The 18663-nt window shown below is 32.4% G+C and overlaps 1 protein-coding gene across 2 annotated transcripts in view; it reads right to left on the reverse strand.

The window, feature by feature from the left end:
- The window catches only part of LOC129002386 (roundabout homolog 2-like), a 339513-nt gene extending 326576 nt beyond the window's left edge, over positions 1–12937 (reverse strand). For both annotated transcript variants that reach the window (XM_054430135.1, XM_054430134.1), the window contains exon 1: positions 12785–12937. The gene's annotated coding sequence lies outside the window, so the exon portion shown is untranslated. The remainder of the gene's footprint in view (positions 1–12784) is intronic.
- Positions 12938–18663: the final 5726 nt, after the last annotated feature.

An 18663-nucleotide genomic window follows, 5' to 3' on the forward strand; every position in this document is an offset into this window, starting at 1 on the left:
CATGAGCTAGTGATTAGTATACGTGGTTGGTGGTGGGAGGGATGACGTAGGGGTTGAAGTTTTAACTCAATTTCCAGTTTGAGACCCCGTGATTGCTCCCTGGTGTTTTTCTGGCCTATCTCTAGTAATTATCACTTCCTGCTAACATTCTGCAACCTTTAGCCAGCAATTCTACTTCAAATGATTTCTGCACTGTAAGCAAAGTCCGATTTGTTCTATTTAGAATTGTAATTATAGCTTGGCATTATTATTTTTATTAGCATTGCAATGTTTTTTTTTTTTCAAGGAGTAGACTATTCCTTAATCAACACATCTCATAGTATTGGATGATTTTTTTACGTGCCCCTGGACATACGCATTTTACCTGGGTTCAGGGGCACTCCCTCTAAGGGAAATTTGTTGCAATATATATTTAATCTTTATTCAAAATTTTAGTATGTGATATTTAAATTAACTTTTCTCTCATTAAAGTAATTATGAAATTCTACTAAATTTTATCGTGGATACATAACAGGTAAATGTTGTAGACCTTTGTATCGTCATTGGCATTTCCCTAACATTTACCTTTCCCCTCAGTTTTCTTTACGGCAAATGAACATTCCCCCAGTACTTACCCACCGGCGGTTGATCTTATCACCTAAATTACCCTCCTTCCTAATTCTGGTCTTGTCTCGAGTTGTTTTGACCTTAGAAATAAAGTCGAGATGAACATCTAGATTCGATTTTTCAATTACTGTATCTTTGTCGTAGTACGTTTTTATTCCCAAGGAAAGTTGGATCGTTTTAGATTTTAATGTTAAATAGCTATGTTGACCAAACGGTAAGAAAAGTATGTAATAACCAATTGTTTTTATTTTCAAATAAATTTGTTAAAATTAAAATTAATTCATAAATAAATATATTCTTAGAAAATCAAAGTCTACACGTAAATTTTACATCAGCAGACTTTAACATCAAAAATAACTTAAAATTTAATTTAAGTTTTCTCGCACAAGAAAACTCAATACTATTAAACTAACTACTAATATTTTCAAGTTTACTATTGAACAGAACATCTTTAGACCATTATAAGCCTTTGACATCTCCCTAGAAAGCCAGTCCGTTCCTTTCTCGGTACATAATGCACCTTATTAGTACGCTATTAATAACGAACGCAGCATGGCGCTAGGCGCTACCTGAACAATGCCTGTGTTGTTTTTCATTAATGTCCGGCGAGCAAGAAAACAATGCCTGACTGAGGCATTAATTATTCATTGAACAATGGTGGAATTAAAACTGACGGCCGTACAGAGTGGCCAACCTACCTACAGTGAATTTACCTCGTTTTGTTATTCTGAAAACTGAATAATTTCCCTTCAATTATCATATGTTTAGATCCAACTGAAAGGTGCGACCTGCAAACAAAAAGTGTAAATTTGGCTGCAACTGTAGTTTTGTATTAGATGTGTACATATTAGGCCTAATCAGATGTTTTGGTTTTCATACTAATATTCTAGAAAGAGATTTACTACTTAACTTTTCATCTATTTGCTTTTTGGTCCCACGTCATCAAATTCTATGAGTAATATCTCTTTATTGTATTTTAGCCTCGCAATTTAATCTATCTACTTACACATTATCAAGTATTATTATTATTCTTCTCACATTCTATAATGTTGAATTTTTTTTCCAAAATTAATTATAGATGTTGCAGTCTAGCTAAATAGACAATAAACTAAATAGAAAATATAGCTTTTACACATAAGTGACTGATTGTATACCCAAAATAAATGTTCATGTTACTACCATTATTTGGATCGTTTCTCAAAAAACGTTTCACAACAAACAGTTCACAAATAAAATAAAGACAAAATGCTTTCAAACGAACCAATTTTTGACAATCACATGAAGGAATATGCGTTTAAAATAAGTATACATTTCAACGTATACAACTACATCACCTAATCTACCTTGAATACACTAACTAATAATCGTATTTGGTAGTTTTTGATGGCACGAGTCTACATTAAGTTGGTTATATCTAAGACGTTTCGAGTAATCCAAAGATTGCAGAATCATCAAAGAAATGCAAATATATAAATTTCAAAGTTAATGTTTGCTGAAAGTAAAGACTTCCCGCCGAGTGCTGCGCTGGTGAAGTTTTAACTTGATTTTTTATTTATAAACTACCGTCTACGTGATTGCTTTTCGTGTCATCCAGGTTTATTCTGAACATATCTTTGCCATTAGCGAAGTATGTTTCATTTTAAGTCTTTGATTATAGTAAAATAATATCGATAAAGTTTTGACAAACAACAAATTAATAAGCATTTGTGTTGATTATAAAAAGTCATTTAACCACAATACTTGAAGCTTTTTATTTTAAGCAGAAATAATTTAGCTTGCGTCACTGTCTTTCTACGAAAATAAATAACTATTTATCAAAATACAATCACTGTTTACGACAATAATAAGTTCTGCCGATTTAGTTTTCCTGAAAATGTAATCTTAGACACAAAGACAAAAGTAATTTTCCTTTCGTCATGAGTTAAACCGTTTCAGCAAAGACTATTCCAACAGTAAGTTATCATTGGTTGCAGTATTTAGAATAAATCGTAAGATCAAAGAAACATATGCATGGCAAGTTGTGAATTGCTAGAGTTTTACATTTCTGACAGATATTCTGAGCAGTATTTTCTTCAAGAGTTAGGATTCATCTGAAGGTAGATTTTTAATTTTGCTTTACTTATTTTAATACGCTGTATCATCGATGCAACTGAAGACGAATTCGGTTGGATCTTATCTGCATAGTTTTGAGTTATACTAACATTATATAAAATGCAAGCTTCGTTGAGATTTTAGGGAAAATGTACTAAGCAAATATTCACATGTTTCGAGGGCAATCTCAATTAATATATTTAAATATGTAATTGCACTATTATAAACAAACATTGACTTCTTTGTTTGAAGTTCAATTTTGGTGAAGTTCATTTTATGTTATTTTAAGGAAGTTTTTTGGTTTAATTTAAGGATGTTTAGTTTCTTGTTTTGACTTCAGTCCACACAGAGTACTTCTATCTAGTTGTATGCAATTTCCCAGCTTAAGATAGGTTAGTGTACTAATCTTATCATACTTTAGGTAGACTTTCTGAACTGAAGATCACATTCTAGGTTCTGAAACTTGGTCAAAATGTGTACTATCCGTTATGAAAAATGTCTACAACTATCCCTTTAAAAAAACTTATCAGCTTTTGTTTATCCCCATTACCAAACACATGCAAAACACATACTTACATAATTCCTAGTTAAAAAGTTTCTTATCAAAAAATTCTATCAAAAATGTCCAAAAAGTATTTGGTTTATCACCGCTGCAGTACTTTACAGTAAGTCAGGTTCACCAACTCACCAGTGATAATTTAATATTCGCACCGCTGTATAATGGACAGTAACACCGCATTTTCTCCCCCTCCCCCACCACCCCCCTTTCCTTACAAACCCCAACAGTAAATGAACACCGGGCTGCAGTCCCCCCTTCCACAAACCTGGCGCTATGCCACCAGTGGTTGATCTTATCCTTTAAATTGCCCTTCTTTCTAATTCTGTCCTTTGTTCCAAGACTATCTCCGGCCCATTTTGCGCTTCGCAGTTTCAAAAATCGTTTTTATCAAGTTTCAGTTTATGCGCTAAACACATTTTCAGGGTGGTGTACATTTCAGATAATTATATTCAAGGTTATTGTTTTTTAAGGTTCTTCGTTTTTATCAATAAAATTTTAACTTTTAAGTATTTTGTAAGGGATCTCCAAGTCTTAATATCTAACAAAAATGAAAACTATTCCTTAACTCTGAACAGAGATAAGATTGTCAATATAAACTCTTTGTTTGAAAAAGGTGAGAAATTTATGTGAGTGTTTTGCTAGACTAATTAATTATATTATATTGGTTTTCATTACAAAGCTCGAGTCGTGTTTTAGTCATAAACTAATTAAATAAATGCAGCGTAGATCTACTTGAATGAAGTGGTTGATTCATTTGCAACGCACATATTAAAATGGGATTTTAATTAGGTAGACTATCATATTTAGTTTAAATTCACTGTTTTAATATGATATTAATACCATAACAATATTCATTTGAAGCGTTTTTAATATATTATTTGTTTATTTATTCGTTGTTTTTGTACAACTTCCCATTCAAATATTTGGAATTTAGATTAATAATGGTTAGGATTTATGATTGCTTCTTAACGTAAGAAACGTTAAAACCTAGTATGTATAAAATGTAACAAGTAGTCATTACGCAAGTATTAATTTTCCCCAAATGATAAGCAAATAAAACTTATTTTTGTAATGTTGGGTCTAAAATTTAGTTAAATAAAATATTGCAAAATATATGTTTGTAAAGTCTGCTGTGAGACAGAAAATGTGGGCGATGGTACAATAGGCGCAGAGCACCGTAAAAGTATACGGCTTGTGAAATACTTTTCTTTCTGGATCAAAGTTAAGATTCGTGAAGTTTTGTAACGATTCTATGATGTTTGCCGTTAAAACAGGAATACGTCTGTGGGTATAATGTAGTTGTCAATGACCCTATGAAACCCGATATAAATGTTTGAGTTGTTTACATTTTCTACGTTATTTTTTTCAAGTGACCTCTAATCTACTTTATCGACTAAAATTAATTGATTTAAACAAATCCTTGTTTATAAATGTGAATAAGGATACGATCACTTGAAAATATAAAGAATATTCAATTCATATTCCCACAGCTAATCTCGATCATGATTTTTCTTGTGTATGATATCTGAATCTGAGCTGACTCTAATAGCTATAAAAATCATGCACATTCTTGTATTCTGTTGTACAAATATATTCCCGAATGTACTCTATTCCGAGGATATTGAGAATAACTAACCCGGTACATTGAGTGGACCATGGTACTATATTCATATGTATCATGTATTCGTGTGTATTGTGTATTCACGGATATTGAAGTCTCATAATTCTAACTGCTTCTGCACGTGGGAACACTAGAATTTACAGAGTATTGTTGTATATTGTTAAGTACACAAATTGTTGAGGTTTTACGGGCATTATTTTCACTGTGTTTTGTTGCCAAAACAATGGAGTTACTGTGAATACGTGAGCAAATAAATTATAATTTCATTTTTCAATTATTAATTTTAAATTTGATACGTATACAATTGTATTGCATGTGAACTGACTGAAATAAAAACTTAAACAATTTGTAGAGTAATGTTTATCTAATTTTGTAAACTTAATAATTTAAGACATTCTTTTAAGATTAATAAACGTAAATTACCAATTTTCTCATCCAATTAAAATTTCATAGGGTAAAAGCTAACATTTGTTTTGTATAAATCCATAAAACAATTTTACACATGAATTCATGAGCAGCGAAGCTGAAATAGCATATGGTAAATATGTACTTAAAATAACTGCGATGAAACACTTATATTTTGAAAAAAGCAATAATTAGCCTAATAAAAGAAATACCTGTAAAATGTGCAAAAAGGAACCGGCAATCTTTTTGGAATTTTATTATTATATAATTGTATCTTATAATACCTTGTATCTTATATAGAGAAAAATGATTGAGTTTAAAATACAACCTAAAGCATGTTTTTAAACAACCCAACTTTCAACCAAAACATATAAAACAACTAAACTGCTAGATATCAACTTGCTAGATTGAAAAATCTCAGAAGTAATCTTAATAAAGTTCCAAAGTAGATCACAGCTAAGAACAAATTCAAAAGAGGGTCATTTCATTAGCAGTTTAGAATAAAACAAAATCAACACCAGCTGAAAGTAGACTCGACGGCGGCAAAGTTTTAACTCAATTTCGAAGTTAGCGACTGCCGTGATTCGCCCCCAGGTGCGGTTTTTTCCGAACAAACCTTTGCAATTAACATCTATCCCTCCCCTAGATAATCTTGGAGCTGCGGAAGAAGTAATTGAATTCTAATACCACACCGTTTGTATTATCTGATGAAGATATGAGACACTGGTTAAGACTTCTTTACCATTATTTAAAGACGAACTTGGAAAATGTTTTGAAATACATAAGAACACACTAATGATCATTTTTGAGCAGGGTTTTCTTAAAACTATCTTTCCCCCAATGCAAATTAGGGGTGACATAAAGGTTGAAGGTTTATGCCTTGCAATCCATTTTTATTATTAGATGAAGATATGAGATAAGGTGTAGACTTACGTCTATCAAGAAACGTTTTAAATAGACAAACTTTAGTTATGTCGAAGACGGTGCGTGTAACTTAGAACTTTGGTGCTGTATTTTTGTCAGTTTACGGCTAAAACTGTACCACTGTACCTCCATCTTCAGGTTGCGGAAGAAGTAATTGAAATGTAAAGCCTCGTCATCTATTTTTATGAATCTTTTATTAAGATGATAAAACACAGTTTAAGACTTACTTACCCTTGTTTTGAAAAAGTGTTGATGAAATTTGACACAAATATAAATCTCGTAGAAGTTTAAAGGCACTCGCCAAGGCTCTCGTACCTTAAATTTTCTACTCGTGTCTTAAAGATTATCTTTAATTGCGTGAACTACTATTTCACCATTGCACTATTTATCCTCTACGGTCAAAGTTTTTCATCTGAGATAGTAATTTAGAAATTGAACAACGATTGTTTCATAGTGCAGGTAAGTTTCCATCAATTACAAAAAAAAAAAAAATACCTACGTAAGGAAAGCAATAATATTAAAAAACGTCCCCGAACTAAAAATACTGCAACATACAAACCTTCTCATCAGAAAATCGATGTAAAATACATTAGTAGGAATGTGAAGCTATGGTGTTTTGATCGTTTAGCTCGTGGCTTACCGACTGCTCTTTGGCCGATCGATTTAACACATTAGATAGGCCCCACTGTTGGGTGGGGGAAAGTACGGGGGAAGGGGGTAGGGGACAGTTCTGTGGGGGGTAAGTTTGTCATGACACCTTGGAGAGTAGGGGTGAAAAACGGAAATGTTCTTGTCAGAAAGAAAGTGGGGGTTTCACTCAATTAGTTTGATTATGAATTATGGCTAAGCAACTCAACTTTAGATTAAAGAATATTCGGTGTACATTATAAACGGGTTTAAGTAGGTATACTAGATCTATATGTACATAAAAACTTAGCATTCTTATGTAAGATTTTTACATTCTTAACTTTATTCGTTGAAATAAATTCTTTTATCATTTTATTTTGTGAGTCTATATTTGCCATTGGCATTTTTTTCATTTTATGTAAGGTGGCAGTCCAAACTCTGGTATTGTAACTGTCTACTATCGTCCTTTTGTTAAAAAAAAAACATCATTAACAGAAAGTGTAATGACAATTAGTTGGTACCTAGCTAAGTCCGCAATCGATTTTTCGAGTAATCAAATTAGCGATTTTCAGATTTGAAGGCGAGCACTATATCCACTCGACCACCTAGACAACCTTTACATGTATTTGAACCTCTTAATAAATTGACTAGAATTATCATAAAAAACCATCGATGAAAGAGTAACGATTATTTAAAATCTTGTTTTAACCCTAACTTTCACAAACGAGAATGACTGACAGCTTATTTAATCAATATGAAATTATTTCCATACTTTTACTCGGTTATTTTTTTAATATACAAATATTAGCAGCAATAAATACAGAGACACATTCTCGTTGTAATAAATAGTTTTCTTAACCAACAAACAAATATAATCTCAATATATTATTCTGAAATATACTTCAAAATGTAGAACAAACAGTAGTGCCGTGGAAGGAAGTTAAAACACGTATGACAATGCCAGCACTTGAATGCAACTACTGTAGTTACAACTGGCTAATGAAATGTAATGTACTTTATACCGAGCTCTGGTTGGCTGATAAGTTTTAACAGCCAGCGAAGTCTGAACTAGTGCCAACGTTGCTGTACCTTCCCGAAAAATTGTTTTCAGACGAAAATTACATTTCCTGTTCAGTTTGTTTCATAACGAATAGCAAATATACTACAGTAACCTTTAGATTATATCATTGACTATTGGCAGTCAAAGATTATATGTAACAAATAATTAAAATCATAACGTAAGTTCAGTTGCGATTTATTTTTGTTATGAGACAACTTCAAGATTGAATGTAGACTCAAAAGTTATACTGGATTTTTTTTTCCTAAACTCACCCCAAATTACAAGTAAATCGATTAACTGCATAGGGATGAAACAAACCCATATTTTGGCAACCCTGCTTCCATTACCTTACATAAACCTAAGCTAACATGTATTTTTGCATTGTTATCTACAAGGTTTAATGTTGTTGAGAATATATTGTGATTAAGATTTCACATAGTGTTTTCGCAAGCTTAAAGAGTATTTTATGTATTTTATTAAATTTAAATAATCAGTTTAATGCCAAGAAAAGTCTACAATTAAGTTTCCAGGTGAGATTCCAGTACCTAATAAATCAACACCAGGTTGAACAAAATGCAAAGATCAATAATACGATACTCATTTTGTCATGTGCATTAATTAATTTTAAACAGGGGTTGTTTTCATACAATAAACTCCCAGTTACGCCAATCTATGTAGATAACAACCAAACAATGAATATCAGGTGATTGGTGATGAAGTTAAGGAAGCAGACTTGCCAGAAATGTGACATTTTAAAATCCCAAAATGAGACCCTCAATACTTGTAATTTGGTTTGCCTTTGAAAACCCCCGTATTATCTTTAACTGTCGTCAATTTTTCAAACAGATTCAAAACACATTCTTTGTTGAACATGCGTCTTTGTCATAAATAAAATGACCTCGCACAGTATTTTTATTGATGAAAAAGATATTTTTTTATTTGAACGATAAATTAACTAACCTACCCACTCGACTTAATATGCGTATTAATCACTAAAAAAACACTTTAGTCATCAACCCTAATAATAACACTTTTCTAACAACATGTAGTGCCTAGTTGTATTGGTATTGTGGTTACTAGGCGCCGTTATCTGTTTGACCAGACTAGACCACGTGACCTTTAAGGGCACTAAATCTCTGACCACGACCGCTGGATTAATGGACCTTCCAGTCCACTAGTCTATTTATGGGTCTTTCCACCGTGGTTTGGCCTTTAGGAATCCCTTGTTTCCTGGCAAGATGGCCAAGTGTGAAAAGACAATGAAAAAGTATTTTGGAATTGAGATTACAAAAACATTTTGTTATAAAAGACTTAACCCAAAATATATACCTTACTGCAGCGATCATGCAGACGTGAGTTCAAGTTTTTCTTCTATTGAATTTACATGGAAAAATATGCACTAAAAGAAAATAATAATCTTAGATCCACGTGAAGTATGTTGGCTTGCTGAGAACATAAAGAGTTTTGCTACGAGAAACACATCGGTTCTGTTAATACTATAAATATCAGACGCTGATGAGTTTAGAGCTAAACAAAGGGTAGTTTGTTTAAGATATCCCTTTTCATCGAGCATTGTCTGTAATATTGTTTCTTTATATAAAATATTTAAGAGTAGTTTAATATACATTTTTAGGGATAAACTTGGCTAAACCTCCAACACAGGAAGTCGTGAAGGTGGGTTTATCTCATATAGTTTTGGCTAACGAGAAAATACGATACTGTCGAACTGTGAAAACACAAGGTAAACAATACAATAGGCAATAAAATGATGTGATTTCCTCAAAAGGTAACTCTGACTGAAACAATAGCACATTTGCGAAAAACAAACAAGACTATTGATCAAAAATGAAATGCGTTTAAGGAAATAGAAGTGGTTTGATTATTCATGACAACCTATTTGGAATTTTTACTGGTTTTAAAACATGACACATTTCCTTGTTCATTTTTATGCTTATAAGATGGATTCAGAATGCTTAGCGTCTTATATTGCATAGACCCAAATTTGTTAAGTTCTATGAGTTGTATTAATTTTAAATGTTTCAAATTCAGCTAGTTTTTATTTCAATGACAAACATAAAAATGTCGATAAAGGAAGGTGGATGAAAATAATGCTGTTGAATTACTCGATAATTGTAATTTATTAAATTAATTGATTGGTTTCCAATCATAAATACCACTTCATAAACGCATTACCAATTAATGCTTACCTAATGTATATTTGATTAGTTAAATGTCAGTTATTTACCATTTCTATTATACTAAACAACGTTCTCTTGGCAATTTTGTGGTTAATTTTTACGTTAGAATTATTTTTAATGTTTTGTTCTGTCAATTTTTGTTTATTCTGTTTGGTTGATTTTTTTAACATTCATATGTCTGGTATATAAAATTTACCTGAAATTTAACTCATATACTTATATTGTATTAATAAAATGATATTGTGTCATGCTAAAATGGATTCAGAGGTGCGTTTGTTCTACTAGCTAAAATACGAACATCTGTTTTGGAGGGTTTCGTTCATACCCCTCCGGTCACTAAATGCGAACTTGCTAAGACTCCAATTGTTTGGAATCCATTTCAGCTGAAGCTTGATTTCACCTATCGAAGCAAACTTTAAGGTCATTTGGAAAAAATAACTCTCTCGTAAAGCCACTAAATTATTAATATTTATTATTGATTTTATTTTACGTAGGGTACAATCAAACGATCTTGTGGAAATTTTATATATTTTATCATCCTATCCGATTTAGTTTTTTATCACTTTCCAGCATTTAAGGTAATTATCTTTAAATTATTTTACAATAACCCCAGTTTTTATTGTTACTCTTTTTATTAGTTTATTTAGTCCCAATTAGATTTTGCAAACAATCACAGAATTCCTGACAAATAAGACCTATGAAAGGAATATTATTTTATTTAAACTTGTTGCTAAGATCATCTTTAGATTCACGTCAAACATGTTTTTGCAAGAAAATAATCGAGGCTGATAACTCAAGCGCCGTAATAAAATATAATACTTAAAATAAAGAAATAAACTGTAGTCGACTAAATGTGAAGGTCTATTGTTTATCAATGTCTGACATACTGTGTTCTGTATCTGTATTTGTTTAAGGGAAATGCTTTATTTTTAATATTATTTTTAAATTAATTTATTGTAGCCTATTTGTAATTTACTGTACCATCGTATAAATAACATATGCGGTACAGAGAACAACCACTACAAACATATAATTTAATTTTATACTAGTAAACACGTTGTTTGAAATCGAGCAATTGCAAAGAAGTAAAGTAGTTATTAAAAAAATAAAATAAAAGTGATCATAATTTCCGATGAGTTTAAAAGACTTTGAATTGAAAAATAAATAACAGCAATTAAATTATACAGCTGATCAAAATGTAAACAATTACGTCATCCATAAGGATAACATTGGAACTTTGACAGCCACTGGGGCAGAGCCCAAGGGACCTTTTCAAAAATGTAAGGTCAGTTTGCAAATCTACGCGACACGCTCTTTCCAATGAGACGTCAATGGATAAAATCGGTTAAGAAATGGCGGAGGAGTTCAACCGACAAAGTTTCATGTAGCGTATTAATTATATAGATAATGTAGGTTAATCCTTATAGGCTAACTAAATAATTTTTAATATGATTAAAGAAATGATTGTATTAGCTTTACAATAAAAATACATAAAATATGTGCTTTACTCTGCATGAAATGCCAACATTACGTTAAGGGAGCCGCGTTTAGAGGGTTGCGCCTGCAATAGGCTGGATGCAAAACAGATACTGTACTCACTTTGCCTACAAACCCCTGTACGCAATGAAATACAACCGTATACTGTGCTGGCAGAACACTCCCATGGATATGGTTTTATTTTGATGTAGAACAATTTTATTGCAATAATAATAATTATGGTAATCATTTGTGAAATAAATTTTCAATATGTGTGTGGCATTAAAATAGCGAGCAATAAAAAAGCAATAAATCTCTTTTTTTGTGAGATATAAGCTTTTATAGTCACCGGCCTTTAAAACCGATAGTATTATGAGTTTTGAAGCATTAAATGCATATCCCATTCTGTGAAATAGGCCTACTGCACGTACGTAAGTATCGAAAGATATTCGATCTAACTGCTAGTATCAAATATCGTTAGAATGTATTTCAATTGATTGTGGTGTTTCCTCAAATTTTAGCAGCAAAATTCGTTTTTGGACTGTTAATGACATTGTATATTGTTTCATTGTGGTTTTTGAGTGCTCAATTGGTCAGAAAACCCTTTCGAGATAAAAATATTTGCAAATAAAAATGAAATAGGATAAGTCAACAATTATCTTATTCTAATACTCTTATTCCTAGGCCTATTTAAGTTTTGAAGGGTCTGTGTTTAAGCATGTAGGCTTTTAAACCAGTTATGTAAACTAGTTATGTTGACGATAATTCTGTATACAACTCATTCTTGACAATAAAGTGCACAAACTATGATATCTTTTGAATCCCTATTTGATTACATATCGATATTGACTTATCCACAAATATGAATTAACTCCCTCTCAAAACCGAAAAGAAAAGCCCACGTTTACGAAAACAGCAAAATATCCCCAACAGCGATAACAACCAAGAGAAAGGGGGCAAAGTGATAAATTGCAAGACCCTAATTGATAAAATATATCGAGCGGAAACAAGCAAAACAAGTTTTATCACAAACTCTTGACCCTTGAGAGCACAGTATTGATTTATAGGCCTATCACACACGCCATCTGTTCAACGTTGTGAACACGCCGGTTCATAATGTTGATTTGTGCAACAATAAAACTATTCCAACAATGTAACTACAGTAGTTTAAAGTGTTTAGTGTATTTATGAATGACACTAAAACACGTGATACTTACAATTCTGTAGGCAACATAAATACAACAGTCACTGACACAATCCACTGCACTCACGCGGTTCAACATTCAACTCATCACTCAACTCACTGATCACTGAGCTAAGTTTTCAGTGATGACGAACACGAAACAGACCGTCGCGAACGATCTTCAACAACCGCGCTACAACACTGAACTGAAACTGGACTCGGACTCCGAGTTCGGACTACTGATCATTCCATTCCTCCCACCTCGTCCCGAGTATTACCGAACTCGTCCGAACACGCACGAACACACTATCACCTGGAACAGTTGTGTATATTTTATGCAACGGATTGTTGTCCGATTACTTCTGACTGCTGATGATTTCAACAGTCACAGCGAGATGGAGTGGACTAACTCAATAAAGTGGCAATTGGAGAGTAATTATTTCAGACCGGTCGTAATAACGTTGGAATTCGTCCGGCCGTGTTGGTTTGGGTGACCGTGGTAATCATGTATGTTTGAGTAAGGGATATGATTACTTTGTTGGAGTGTATTCGAGATTATAAAGTGTCCTGGAATCGCAATTAATTCTGTTTTCCAATGCATTCTTCAATCGTAAGATGAAATTAATTTGCAATTGTGGATATAGTTTGTGTTTGCAATAACACCATAGGTATGTGAAACTATCAGCGAACTGGTATAGTTGTTTAGCGCATGGCTTCGGTCTCGGTTTTCATATCCTGGAAATCACCGATGGATTTTCATAATTTTTGTTAGTACCTCTATGTCTAGCCTGAAATGATGTGAAACACAATCGCTGACTTGAACTTGCTAAAATTATAAATATCGTAAATTAGTCACCGTAGAAAGGGTCATAACCCAAATCTGTCACTACTATCTGACTTTGTCTTGAAAAACATGAGCTTAATTAGTAAGGTACAAAAGTAAACTGCTCAGTACATTCTCGGCGTCAAATTGTATCAATGGAATACGTTTACATGTTTCAAAATAAATACCTAAACAAAAAGCATATAATTTGTTTATCTATTCTAGTGACACTTTTGTTAAAGCCAATCAAAACACTTCAGTCTAAATTACAGTTCAAACCGTAAAAATGCTTGCTTTGAACTGGCCAAAGTATAATCGGAACTCAAGTGGTGGTTGGATGAAAGAAGAAACATGGTGAATCAATTGAAAAAAAAACTGTTTGAAATCAATTTTCCAATCAGAAAATTTGTACAGTATCGGGATTAAAAGAAAGTAGGCTAACTCTTTTTTTCATTTTGCGTGCAAATATGAACGTTGCTTTCATTCACTACATTGAATGTTGTATTTTTATGTAAAATTACCTATTTCTGTTCTTATTATTTTAAAATTTTAATTTTATCAAACATCAGGAAATTAATTTCTACAAATATTTTTCAAGCTCGCATAGAACGTTTTGTGTTCAAGAGCAGAACCTGCTTTAATCTCTCTATTTGTTTCTGATCGTTGCCAACTAGCGCATGTGACAGAGAATGATCTTGAAAATGTATTCTTAAATTATGACACGATACTTCATCCAAATGCATTATCCGTTCTACGATTTATAACGGTTCAATAACAGTAAGTATTGAATTATTGATAGAAAGTAGTGTAGAAAAGTTCAACAGGTTTATAATTGAACTTTTCAAAGCCTTTACACATCACTGGTACGTTCATAAATTAATACTATTAATTTATAATAAAATTATAACCATAATAAGTACCATAATAAGTAACCATTATAAAAGTATGGCTACTTTTAAATTTGGTGCGTTTGATTCTTGGATTCTTGAACTCTTGGATTTGATTCGTTTGATTTGGGATGTTTTATTCTTTCATGTAAAATTATTCTCGTAGGTTTTAACTGTTTTAACACACACAACCCTCCAATAAAACTTAACAACACCCAACAAAAATTTCTGGTTACAAGTTCTGATCACTAGGAGAGTTTCCTTTACAAAGGGTCTCAGCTTACTTATAAAAAGTAATCTATTTATCTACCGACATCCAGTAAATAGTTGCCCCAAAATACCAGTTACATCATACGTTTTACTAAATACGCTGACTAAATAACCGTATTGTCAAAAATTTGCTTTGCACATATTTCCAAAGTGTTTTAACATAACTTATGTAAAAGTATTTCAACGAATGAGCTTGATAACCACGTGCATATTTAAAAAAATCTTTTACCTCCAACCACGACACACAAGCTACGTCATTGATGAGGTACAAAGTTGAGAAGATTTGAAGGTAGCAGTTTGAAGTTAGAGCACCATGCTCTACCTGTGTTAACAAGTATAACGATATTACTGTTGCACTAACTATACTTCAACACTTCAACAGTTGTTGTTGTGCAAGTGTTGTTCTGGCTCTTGTAACACTCACTAGTGTTGTTAACACGCTATACAACATCAGCTAGTATGTTTTAGCGTTCATTTAGATGTTTACGATTATTGTTTTGTTGTACTTTTGTTTTCTTTTTTCTTTTTTGCGATCTTTTTTTTCATAATGTTTGTCTTGTAAAATATCGTTTTTATTTAATGCTTAGTAGGTATTATTATTTAAAGTTGTTTACACAATAGGAGAATTTTTTTTAATTGTTGTGTATTTTTTCGTTTTTTATTTTGGGCGTCGCTGTTGCAATCATTATTTATTATAGCACCATAAAAGTGTACATAAACGAAAAAAATTGACACTTCTCCAGCGATGTGTAAGCTTGTGCTGTATTGAAAAACTGTCACCTTAATAAGTGATAATGCAATGGTTTAATTGTTATGTTTTTTTTAATCAGCTATTTATATTTGGAAGGGCACGCCCACGTACGGGTACGTAGTTTTATAGAAGTAATTGTTTGACATAAATGCATGGTTGTAGGTTAGGTGCATGTTACAAAAATATATATATAATTGCCCTAAACTTAGTGTAGTTACAAAAACTATGATTTCTAAGAACGAATGATCTGAACAAGGATTTACAATTATTGTCTGGGTAACCGAGTGATTATACTGATCGCATTCAAAGGTCGCTGGTTCTATTCCAAACGAGATTGGTTTAGGACTTGGATGCCATTTGTAATTAATTAACTATCGTTCCAACGATCTAACAAAATGCCGACAAGTCGTGCCAAGACCTGAATTACCAACCTTTCTTTAAAAAAAACACGTGAAAAATGCAATACTGTAAATAAATAAAAAGTAATTCTTCACACTGGTCTTGCACAATACAGTACAGTAAGTGTTGAAATAAACAAGCTTAAGGAATTTCAGAACCTAGCTTTATGATAGTGACAGTTAACAATATAGGCATCCATTTTGGTTTATTTCTTTAGTAGAAAAAAATTTTTAAAACACTCCATATAAACATTTATCCAAAGAGCGCAGTTTTCTTTGCGTTCGTCTGTGGCTAGATCAAAATTTTCCAACAACTCGTCTCCATTTATGATAGAATATTTAAACTTGATTATTACGTATCTTAACACGTCGAATAAACATATTTTTGGTAAAATTTTGCAGTAGTGATATGCTTTATGATCTCCAGCCAAATTAAAACCAGTACTCGTAAAAGTACATTGTACGATGTAGTATAGCCAAAAGCCTATACACACTTTTGTATATTGTTTTATTTGTTACCTGATTCTCGGAGATAAAATCCCTGGTGCACCAGACTCTTGATTTCCACAGTTAAGCCTCGGCGTGCGAGGGGAGAGTTGCCTTGAGTTAAGGGATGCGTGTTCCGAATCCAATATTCCTCTTTTATCTGCCAAGCCCGTTCCCGCTACTAGACCTTGAACCTGTACACAGTAATGTACGGTTTATTGTTACAGAGATGTCCTTATACACCTAAGTACGATAGATATGGTTAAGCAATTACTTCAAAAATTGAAACATGATTTCTAAAAAACTGAAACAATGAACTAAAATTATGGCTGCGAAATTCCATACCTTTTAAAATTATCTTTCTTTCAACAAAAAATCAAATGTACCTATACACTTGATTCTGAATCACCATTCAGAATCGTGAAATAAAACCCCTGTCACGTTTTAATATATAAGATTAGCGGATCCACAATGATGATAGGCATACCTCTAAAAATATGTAAATTTCATAAAAGATAGAATCTATACATTAATTAGCCAGCATGTTTATTTTTACCCTTTTCTCAGCTCGTGTGCATCGCAGGGAAAATCTACGCATATTGTTAGAAAGATAATTTCATATAGATGTGCAGAATCACTTCATAAATTAAAATAACCTAAAAAAGCAAAAAAAAATAATTTTAAAAAATTTACATGAACCTTATGGGTTGCCATAATGGTGACAAAATAACAACGCATTTAAACAGAAAATAATAAAAAAAAATAAGAAATCCCAATCACATGTTTTGTTTACAGTGTGGGGTGAAAGGTCAAGCAAAATTTTGGATTACTGAACAAGGTAAATTGTACCATAGTAGGCTATTATTAGTATAGTTCAAGATTACATATTTTCGATAACGCAGATCCTTTACGGTAGAAAAACATTTTAAAGTGAAAATAGTATGTGGGCAAAAACCTACGCTCAATATTTTATCATTACCATATTTTTGGTCGAGTTTCAACCACTGGACGACCTCTAGTATTAATCATTAGACACATATATGCATTCCTACTGTACTTGTGTGCTCCCATCCGAACAGCTAAATTATAAATTATTCAAAATAAACATGTATGCACGGCGCGGCTGCATGTTCAACAGCGAAACATGACTTCTCTATCATGTCGTACAACTCCAATACCAGAGGTGCATATTCATAACCTGTATTGCAAGTGCAATACAACACGTGTATTTAGTTTTCACACAATCCAGTTACCAAGTGCTGAGATGAATACACGTTCCCAAACCTAATATTACTCCCTAACTATACCAGTAGTACCTGTATCTGTCTGTTTGCTACTCAATCAAACATACAATGCAAGTTTAGTTTAAAATGGTTATGCCTACTTTCTAGATAGCTAAAAGTAATGCTAGTTATAGATTGTTATACTCTGTATTTTACTATTGAATCCCGTGAAAATACTTTCAATCCAACATGTGTGAATTTTAAGGGGCTGCGGTTAACTGCCAAACACCTGAATCTAGTTTTTAGCAAATTTCCCATATAGGGTATAAGCTATTACCATAGCACTCATGGTAAGACCTGGACCCGGGACCGATTTACTTTTTCGTTTTGGGTTCCCTAGAGGCCAAACACACCATCCGTTCAAATTCATATATACAGTATACAGTATATGTGTCCGTTAGCACGTTAACTCGAGCAAAAATTATCCAATTTTGATTAAATTTGGTATAAAAGTGTAAACCTACGTTTATTCAAACGAGTTTGCGAACCAGCATGATCGGACTATGGGAACGGAGGTTAATGTGGGGTTTTATGGGCTAAAAATTGGTTTTCCCTTTTTTGACACTAAAAACATAAAATTTTGCTCTTTATTTCCAAACTATTTTGTAGAGCTTAAAAAACAAATAATTTTATATATTGAAACGTTACTATGCGCCTAATGGTAACGGAAAAATTAAAAAAAATAAATTAAAAATTTCATGTTTTTTCTTATAGGGAATAAGTAAACTGTTGTAGTTTGCTTGTTTATGAACATATTTTGATAAATTTTGGAAAATGTATTTATTTCATACTAAACTATTGTACCATATGTACAATAAGATGCAAATTTTCCTGTTAGTTTAGCTTCAGTCATTCATGTAAAAGACAAAGCAACGCTCAACAACCAATCAGATGTCTAGTTAGTTTCTTGCACAGATTTGTTTAAACCAAGGTTATATAAGGCCCTCTGCCACGTGCTGCTGTCTCTTTTACAGTCAGTTTTTCATAAGTAAAGTTGTTTTAAATTCAGTGTTTA

The sequence above is a fragment of the Macrosteles quadrilineatus genome, unplaced genomic scaffold (assembly GCF_028750875.1).
Source record: "Macrosteles quadrilineatus isolate MER2022 unplaced genomic scaffold, UCM_ALF_1.0 Scaffold_9__3_contigs__length_116548681, whole genome shotgun sequence".
Lineage (NCBI taxonomy): Eukaryota > Metazoa > Arthropoda > Insecta > Hemiptera > Cicadellidae > Macrosteles > Macrosteles quadrilineatus.